Source organism: Mus caroli, unplaced genomic scaffold (genome assembly GCF_978045245.1).
Source record: "Mus caroli unplaced genomic scaffold, Mus_caroli_1 scaffold_11, whole genome shotgun sequence".
Classification (NCBI taxonomy): domain Eukaryota; kingdom Metazoa; phylum Chordata; class Mammalia; order Rodentia; family Muridae; genus Mus; species Mus caroli.
In genome coordinates, this window is record NW_028227266.1 from 105,213,449 (window position 1) to 105,223,654 (window position 10,206).

Consider the following 10,206-nt stretch of genomic DNA (forward strand, 5'->3'; position numbering starts at 1 on the left):
GGCTTCTCCACAGCCACATGTTTCCAATCCCTTCCCCGGCCCCTCTCCCCAGCCCCAGCCCCTTCCCATTTCCGCTCAGCCATCCACTCCATGTGGAACTCATTAAGAGACCCTCAGGGCTCTCGTAACCCAACTCTGGCCTGGGCTTGGGGAGAGAGATCTGTCCGTAGCCTGCAAGCAGAGACTCAGCCTCCCCATGGTCACCCCACAACATCTCTCTCTGGCCCTGAGTAGCTCTAAGCTGAGAGAGCACGAACACACACACACACACACACAACCTGGCTATGACCAAGAGTCAGCCATCCTGAGGAAGGAAGTACAGCCAGGCCATCTCGGCTCTTCCTGTCCTCTCCTTTTAAATAACCCAGCCTCCTCAGTGAGTACCCCAGCCTCCTCAGCAGCTGGGTTGGAGCCCTGATCCTAGTGGGCAGCTGGACCCATGTCAAAGGCGAAGCTCAGTGTCTCTGAGGGCAGACTTTTGAGGCTTCTGAACCACTGACTTGATGACCTTCAGCTTCCTGTCTGAAAAATGGGAATGTCCAGGGAAGAAATCAATGCCGTGTAGAATAGCCACCAAGCAAACATAAGGCCACATTCTCTTGAAAGCCCATTCCTTGGAGGTTATGCATGCATAGACAGACAGACAGACAGACAGACAGACAGACAGACAGACAGACAGACAGAAACCTGATGTTGATCACTCTGATCACCAGAGTTTGGGAAACACCAGGATGGGTGTGTATAGCTGACACCCTCCCTGTAGGACTTACTTGTCAGAGCCTTCAATGCATACTTACACAGTGGAATTGATTCCAGATGTGTGACCACATGACCTTTAGTGTAGAGGTGTACCTAGCGAGCCTAGAGTTGTGTGGAATCCATTCTGGAAAGTACTATAGGTAAGACTGTCAGAGGCCCCTAATAAGAAAGACTCCTGCGGATCTGAGCAGTAATTTCTTTCTGGCTGTTAGGAAAAGTGGACACTGAATGGTGGTGACAACTAAGGAGGGAGCAGAAGCCCATGGGGGCAGGGGATGTCCATGGTCAGGGCAGGAGTCAGGCCAGGGGCCCTGGTGACTCTCCACCTAATCGTCCTTCCTCATGGGAGAACAGGCAAGTGGGTGGGACAGCACTAGGTGCTGGGGCCTGGGCCGTCAGGCAGGGCCTTTCCCATGCAATGAGACCTGCACAGGCAGGCCCAGGGTGTTGGGAGTGTCCGCACTGCCACCCCACAGCAATATCAGCCCGGGGATGGGGCAGCCACTGGTTCAAGGTTCAAAATTCAAAAGAGTTCCTTTGTCTCTGCTTCCCACCCAGCTGGGGCCAGCCTCTGCCCAGAGCCCACTCTACCTACATGTTGGCACGGGTACCCCTCACGCTCCTGGATCTCTGCTCCAGAAGGCCTCCCCACCAGGGTACTCCACTAACTAGTCTGCCCTCTCTCCTGTCTGACGGAACACAAGACACTCAAGAGGGATAAGCAGGGAGGGCTAGGGCTTTCACACACACGCACACCAATCCTGTCTCAAGGTGGGTTTGCAAGGCATCCTACAACCCACTTTACAGAGAAAGAAACAGGTTGGGGAGAGGCAGTAATGGCTTCAGGTAGGAAGCAACTACCTCAGCTTAGGCTTTCCAGTTAACACCTCACCCAGTTTCACCCCTACTCTGTCTTGAAAGTTGCAGCAGGGCCCAGCAGGTGTCTGTACTTGATCTGAACCAACACAGTTTGACCAGGCCAAGACTACTGCTGCATACAGAGAAAAGAACAGGGTCTGTGCTCAGCCAGCCCCCTTGGCCACAGAGAGTTTCTCCAGTATAAGAACCTGCCAGGCATCCCTCTTCCCTCTGGGAGTTAGCTAGGCAGATGGAGAGATGGAGGGCCACGGGCTGGAGCCCTGCTTGGAGCCATCTAATTGGCAACATAGCTACGTCTTTTCAGCTCTCCGGGTCTTTGTGTGGGCCTGGGAGCTGCCTGGGAGTCCAGCATCTGGGCAGAATCTGGGCCCTGAGGAGTCCAGCTACTTCTTGCCCTGAGTCCTGCACTGAGACAGTGTTCCTGGGCCAGCCGCTGTTTCAGAATCTCCGCTGAATGCCTAGAGTCAAGCATCTCCTTAGGACCCGTTCCCCTGCCCCAGGGGCCAGGCAATGGGGGTCAGAGCTATTGTTTTGTTGTTGTGTTTTGTTTTTGTTTTCTTGCTCCTGCTCCTCCTCCTCCTCCTCTTTACTTTTTATTTTTTATTTTTATTTTTTTAAGGAGACAGGATCTCACTATGTAGCTCTGGCTGTCCTAGAACTCACCATATAGACCAGGCTGGCTTTGAACTCACAAGGATGAGAGATCAGCTGCCCCTGTCTCCCGAGAGCTGGGATTAAAGGTATGTGCTACTGTGCCTGGCTGGCTCATGCTGTCTTCTGAGACTTCATGAGCTATAATAGATAGATGCCAGGAGAAAGACGAGGTGGCTTCCAGCAAAGCTTGCCTCTTGCCCATCCTGTCCTCACATTAGAGATCATTCAGAGCTCACTGAATCTCTGCCCTGCCAACAATCTTTTGCATGTTTCATGAGATGGAGGGGGCCTGCCTTGGGAGGGACACTTGCTAATGTACCAGGAGTAGGACTGGGTGCAGCCAGGCCAGATAGCACATCCTCCCACCCCCAACCTATTTCCTGGTGTCACCAACCTGGGGTCAGGCCACCTAGCTCCAGGACAGCCCAGCTTGTCTGAGGTGTACTAGGCGTGACACCTGGGACAGGGACCTCAAGCCGGCACCCGTGTCTGGGCCAGGCCAGGTGGTTCCCAGGCCATTTCCTCAGCATCATCATGGTCCTCGTCATTGCCACCATCATTGTCTCATGGGAGGGATTCCTGAAAAACAGGGCTGCGTGGGCTGGGAGGGAGGGGTACAGACAGGCCCAGGCGACAGGCAGATGCTAATAAGGCAATTAGGCCTAACAGCTACAGAGAGACCTGCCCACCCAAGACAAGCCCAGCCCAGGCCCCTGGCATATCCGCCAGCCCAGGCCAGGTGCCCTGGGAATTTCTGGCCTGCTCCACCCTCGCCACCTCAGAGGTGGGACTGGCTTTGATAGGCAAGTACCTTTCACTCCTGCTTCTCTAGTTCAAAAACCACACGAGCCTAGAAAGATAGAACCAGCGACCTCTAACTCCATCGCTGCTTTTTACAAATGAGTTTGCGGGCTTAGAGGGGCCCCAGCCCATCTAAGGTAGCCATTAAAGGACCAGAAGCTTGGTGCCAGAGGCCAAGACTGGCATGGTGAGCAGTGGCTGGCAGCCAAATGCCCTGCTCCCCAAAGATGTCCTCATGGGTGGGCTCATGGGAGTGCTGCCCCTAGCCAGAGACTGTCAGGAGGAGAGACAGCATGCTTAGAATTTTGGGAAAGGGGGATACTTCAAGACAGCGACCCCTTTCCCTCTCTGCCCAGCCTACCTCTGAGGCCCAAGAAAAAATGTCAACAGCCTATCTGATTCTCCTGACTCTCTAAGGATGACTTCAGTGTCAGAAGATGGGGCATCCGGCTGAGTCAAAAACCCTCCACACCCCTCTTTCAGGTTTAAGGGCTGCTGGTATGGGTCTGGAAACCGCACTCAGAACCCCAAGAATTTAACAACCACAACGAGGCTAGAGTTCTGGTCTAGCCTGTGGAAGAAGGGTATGCCATCCTGTTCCTGGCAGGGGAGGGACAAGCTCTGACAGGGCTTGAGGCCCTGCCCTGGGGGGAGAGCAGAGGCTAATGGCAGGGAGCCTTTGGGCTCCAGGGACTCCTACTGAGCAACTCCAGGTAGGTCAGACAGGACATAGTAAAGGCCACGTGGGGAATGGAAGTTAGAGGCTGCTCTAGTTATACCATTTGGCAGGGGAGGCCCCAAAACATTTGAAGTCATAGGAGCATGCTGGGGTGGGTTCTAATCCCGACAGAGCCACTCTGCGGGTATCTACTCAGGTCTAGGAGGGGACAGGAGAGTCTGGGGAAGGAAACCCTAGAAGATGCATTCTAGCACAGGGAATGATAGTGCCCTGCCCATCCATACACCCAAGCGAGAACGGGCACGGGGTCTGAGAGGAAGCTGGGTAGACCTTGGCAGAGTCTAGCCAAAGGGAATGTGGAGGGCAGCTGAGACCCTGAGGTAAAAGAGTCAGGGCTAGACTGGCCACAAGTGGTGGGGGTGGGGGCAGCTGCGGCTTGGACCTAAGGCAGGACCAGCTCACTGTGGTTCTTAGACATGCTGAGGGCAGTGGGTAGCAGAGCTATAGAGCTGGAGACAGGAAGTCTGGATAGGGACTGGAGGGACCCACGGGAAAGGGCAGAAGGCCAGGCTGTGGAGTAGTACCTGAGTCCAATAGTCTCCAGGTCGTGGGTACATTACCCACGTTTGCTGTAGAAGTAGAAAACCTCCCCCTGTGGGGCTGCCTCCCACTCTCAGTCCTCCCCACTGTCCTAGTCCTCTGACCTGGGGTACTGGGGGGCAGAGCAGAGGAGCCTGGAACCTGGCAAAGGAAGAGGAGGTCTGGATTTTAGTCCTTGACCATGGTTTGACTCGTGACCATGGGCCTCAGTTTCTTCATCTGTCAGCAAAGCTGGCAGCATTCCCAGCGCTGACACAAAGCCCAGATGGGAGGCCAAGAGGGAATGTTAGACACAGTCAGATGTGCACCTGGCCATTAAAGCCCAAGGGGGCCCCGTGTGTGGGAACTCATACTGGGAGCCCCAGGCAGTCTTCCACCCTCTCCCTAGCCCGCCCTTCCCACTTGCTCATGTTTATATGTTTCCTTCCCATCACCTGGGCCACCATGACTCACCCCAGGCCCCGTGGGTATATGAGTAACTGGCTGGGACCAGAGCCAAGCCAGTGGGCAAGACACTTCCCTTCTTGTGCCTCAGCTTTCCCATCTGTAGAATGGTCAGAGCCCTGTTCCACTCACCTCATTGAGGAATGTGGGGCAATTGCAGGGCAGAGAAGGTGAAAGCAAGAGATGCCCTGGATAGAGGGCAGTGCAGGTCTCACCTGCCCGGGGCCGACCAGCCCAACAGTCCCTATCTTCTCAGGGATTCCAGGAACTTGGAATGACAGGTGGGCCTGGCTTGACACTGGCTGGCAGGACTCTGGGGATAAAACAGACCAGCCCACAGAACCAGTTGTCTCTAAGTGGGTAAAGGACAGGAACTTCCATATCCTGTAAGGGTGAATCTGGAGCTTTGGACAGATCCTACCAGGCAGAGAGACAGCCTGCCTTGGGGGAACCTAGGGGAACTGGAGATGCGATGGGTGCTGTGGGATAGACAGAGAGGATAGGGACTGAAGTGAAGCTTGAGAGTTCAAGGCCAGCCGTACTACAAAGTGATACCCTTTCTCAAAAACAAAACGCTCTAGAGATATAGGCAAAGTGCTCGTCTATTGTGCGAGAGCTGGTAAGTTATCTCCGCAGAACTGGGAGGAAGGTGGGATGAGTTCAGAGGGTGGGGACAGAGTCTGGAACAGGGAGTGGGAGGGTCAGGATGAGGTGGTGGGGAGAGGCCAGAGCTGGTATGGCTGTGAATTAAGAGTCCACCACAAAGGCAGCCTGTGTTTGCAGTACCAGGGCCTGAGTATGGAGTACGGAGTCAGAGAGCAACTGTGGGAATCGGTTCTCCATTTCTGTCGCGTGAGTCCCAGGGATCTATCTCAAACATACACCCAACCTCAGCATTGAGTGCCTGTATCCGATGAGCTGCTTCACCAGCCCCTACTATTTATTTCTGAGCCAGGTTCTCACTAAGTTGCCCACGCTGGCCTTCAGTTCACTCTCAGTCTAGTCAGGTCTTGTGAGCCTCCCACATCAGCCTCCTGGATAGCTGGAGACTCCAGACCTTTGTCACCAGGACTGACTGGCTGCAGATAGGTTTTGTGTCCTTTTTTTTTTTCTTTTTTTTTTTTTTAAAGATGTATTTATTTATTATATGTAAGTACTCTGTAGCTGTCCTCAGACGCACAGGAAGAGGGCGTCAGACCTCATTTCGGGTGGTTGTGAGCCACCATGTGGTTGCTGGGATTTGAACTCTGGACCTTCGGAAGAGCAGTCGCTGTAAAGAATGTGAAGCCAAGCCAGGCGTGGTGATGCACGCCTTTAATTCCAGCACTTGGGAGGCAGAGGCAGGCAGATTTCTGAGTTCGAGGCCAGCCTAGTCTTCCCAGTGAGTTCCAGGACATCCAGGGCTACACAGAGAAACCCTGTCTCAAAAAAAAAAAAAAAAAAAAAAAAAAGAATGTGAAGCCAGGGGGCTGGAGAGATGGCTCAGCGGTTAAGAACACTGACTGCTCTTCCAGGGGTCCTGAGTTCAATTCCCAACAACCACATGGTGGCTCACAACCATCTGTAATGGGATCTGATGCCCTCTTTTGGTGTGTCTGAAGACCGCTACAGTGTATTATATACATAAAATAAATAATTCTTAAAAACAAACAAACAAAAGAATGTGAAGCCAGGATCTGGCTTAGCAAGAAGTGTTACAATTGACTAGTAATGTCTGCCTGGAATAAAACACAGATGGCTGCCCCACTCGGATTCCTGCCTCCTATTTTCCATTCTCAGACTGGCCTCTGGAGATGGGGACTCCATGTAGAGAGGTTCTGCCCTGTCCTGCTGGGTAAGGAGGATTTGCACTCATCTGATCTTATCTGAATGCCTGGTCCTGTTTCGTATCTTTCCTGGTACAGAGCAGGTTCTCCAAAAATGTTTGAGAAGGAGCAGATGGAAGGCTAGCCTCAGACCAGTCATTTTTTCTCTCTCCTCTTTGCTTTCTCAAGGCAGCCTTGGGGATCAGATCCCCACAGATTGCCCAGGGCCATCATGTCTTGTACTCTGGCCTGGACATGGCCCTATCTCTTGCTCTGGTTGTCTGTTCCCCAAGGCTCTGCATTCTCAACTGCTCTGCCCACACATCTGGGCATATGTGGCTCCCAGCTACCCTGGGCCCTAGGATTTATCATCTGGGGCCAGGAAGAAGGCAGGGGACAAGCCAAGGGTAGAATCTTCTTCCTTCAAGAACTTCAAACCACTGAGACCCTAGAACTAGCCAACAGGAGACAATGAGACTGGTGGGTAGGAGTAGGAGTGTGGTTCCCACGGGGTTGGTGGGACAGCCCCTCTGGCTGGCCTGCCTGACCTACCTAACAGGAGCAGCAAATGCCAGAGAGAGGGGCTGGGTGTGTGTATGTGTATAACAATGTATGTACATGCTGTCTACCTTTTCTATATGTACTTAGGTACCTGTGATATATATCTATGATACATATCTATGAGATGTGTGCATGTGTGTGTGTCTCGTCTCATAGGTAGATCCATGTCTTGGGAGCTGTGTTGTCTATTTTTGAAAGTATATATGTATATGCGTGTAGAGATGCAAACATATGAGCATGTGTGGCAAGAGATCTGTTCAGGACTTGTCTTTCTTTTTTTTCTTTTTCTTTCTTTCTTTCTTTTTTTTTTTTTTTTAAGATTTATGCCAGGCAGTAGTGGCACATACCTTTAATCCCAGCACTTGGGAGGCAGAGGCAGGCAGATTTCTAAGTTCAAGGCCAGCCTGGTCTACAAAGTGAGTACCAAGACAGCCAGGACTGTACAGAGAAACACTGTCTCAAACAAACAAACAAACTAACAAAAAAACAAAACAAAACAAAACAAAACAAACAAACAAAAAGATTTATCTATTTTATGTAATGAGTACACTGTAGCTGTACATGTGGTTGTGAATCTTCATGTGGTTGTTGAGAATTAAATTTAGGACCTCTGCTCACTCCGGTCAGCCCCAAGATTTATTATTATATGTAAGTACACTGTAGCTGTCTTCAGACGCACCAGAAGAGGGCATCAGATCTCATTAGAGATGGTTGTGAGCCACCATGTGGTTGGTGGGATTTGAACTCAGGACCTTCAGAAGAGCAGTCAGTGTTCTTACCTACTGAGCCATCTAGCCAGCCTCAGGACCAACTTTTCACAGATCATTCCTGACCTACTTGTTTGGGCATTATCTCCCCAGGTAAGTGACCCACTGAGGGCTGAGCAAACTGCCCGGGGCTTGGGGCAAGCAAAATGAGCGAGTTTCGCGGGCAGCATGGGGAGCCTCACGGGGCACTGGATGGCTGAGCCAGCGGCAGGCAGCAGGACTCACCGACTGCACTGTCCTCACTGCCCTAGCACTGCTCATTTCCCATACGTGATGGTAGACAGGGCTGCTCACAAGCCAACCCTCTTAGCTGGAATCACAGTATACACCATAGGCCCAGCAGTCAGGAGGCTGAAACAGGGATTGTAATTTGAAGCCAGTCTGGGCTACAACCCAGACTACAAAAGAGAGGTCTTGTCTCAAAAAAAAAAAAAAAAAAAAAAAAAAGCCACAAACAAGAAACAAAGGTTGCAGAAAGAAGGAGAATAGGAATTCAACCTAAACACATCTAGCTTCTTCAGAGGACAAGAAAGTGACCCCTCCCTACAGGCTCAAAACATGATGGTCCATCTTGAAGAAATCTGCAAGCACCAGAGGAAGTCTGTTTCAAAGATGCTTAAACTGACACAGCCATGGGGTCACCGAGCCACACTGGGGGAGGAGGAGGTACACCCCAATTCACATCTGTTCTTGGGGATCTGCAACTCCTCCTAGAACACAACAAAAGGCAGGAAACGGCCCCGCAGCACAGCCAGGCTTGTCCTCCTCCGTCATTCGGGATTGAATGTGCACACCCAGGGAAGGCAGCTGCAAACGTGCCTTGTGGGTTCCAGGTAATTAGGGATGAGACAGGGACAGAGGAAGTGGAGGACCACAGATGCCACTGGGCATCCAGACTGAAGAAGTCTGTAGGGGTGTTGCCTGGTAGCTGTGATGGAACGCAGACCGGATGGGGACAAGGGTCCTGCAAGCTCACAGCAGCGAATCTGGACAGGGACACCTAAGCTGAGATCAGAGAGTAGACAAAGGCTAGGGGGGGAAAAAAAAGTGAGTTTTTGTAGTTGACAGTTGTTGTGTAACAGTTTCCTCTGGGATTGAAATACTCCATCCTTCAGGGAAGCTACTTAAACAGGAAGGTAAACAACTCAAAATAGCTTCAGGAAGTCCCTGACACCGACCAGATTCACTAGGCCCCTCCCCATCAGACTAAGCAAGAAAAGCTGAGAGTCCCTCTAGGAAGACCAGAGCCCAGAGCCCAGAGGCAAAGAAGACCAAAACAGCTGCCTGGAAGCAGCATAAACTACCCCAGCTACCTGGAAGAGGTCTAGAACCACTGAGTCACTTGGAAAGGACTCTCTCCGACCTGTTGAGTTGCCCGTAGGCTGTGCAGTGTGCTCCAAGTTCCCAGCTTTTGTGAACTGTCACCCTCGCTGGAGTGGGCTTTGGTGATACAGCGGTCTCTGAGTCATTTCTGCTCCTGTAAGTGACCACAATAAAACTCATACTTCACCAAGGTGAACTTTGGAGGTATCCATACTTTGGTCTGGAGTAGGCTTCCTAGCTGGGGCGAGCCAGATGTGTTTGCTGAGATCTCCTCAAGAATTCTTGTCACAACGGTGCAAAGGCCTGGAGGTGTGGACGAGGCTCTGCCTGCAAAGAGCTAAAGTAAATCCACCCTACAAACCACCTGGGGGCTCTGCTTATCCTGGGGGGTACAGACCTGTGAGGGAAGCCTTTGTCTGTTCTTCCTTTCCGTCAGGGACACCTTGGTAGGCTAGGCACTTCTCTGAGATGCAGGAGGGACTAGAGAGAATGAGGTACCAGGTCTCCAGCAAAACAAACAAACATCTGTTCCAAGGGCCTTCTCCCAGTCCCTTGGAGGGAGGCTCGTGGATTCTGGGTGTCCACTCAGAAGCAAGGTTTTGGGACTTCCCTCCAGCCTGGGTGGGTGGAGGCCCTGATCCTGCCAGCATCTCTCACAGGCTGCCTTTGCTGTTCTTTGTCTCCATAGTCAACCCCTCCCCCATATGGTCTCCCTCATCCAAACTCTGATGCTTTTTCCATACTTACTCAGTACACCCCTCCCCAACTGGGGGCCCTCTCCAGTTTCCAGCATCCTGCAGGTGTGTGTCCCTTTGAGGGACTCCAGAGGGGAGAAAGCCAGCCAGTGAGAGAGATATCATGGCTAACGTAAGGAATGGCAGGCTCTCTAGCCTTTCTCTAGGGCATGGGGTGGAACTATGGGTGCACCCAAAAG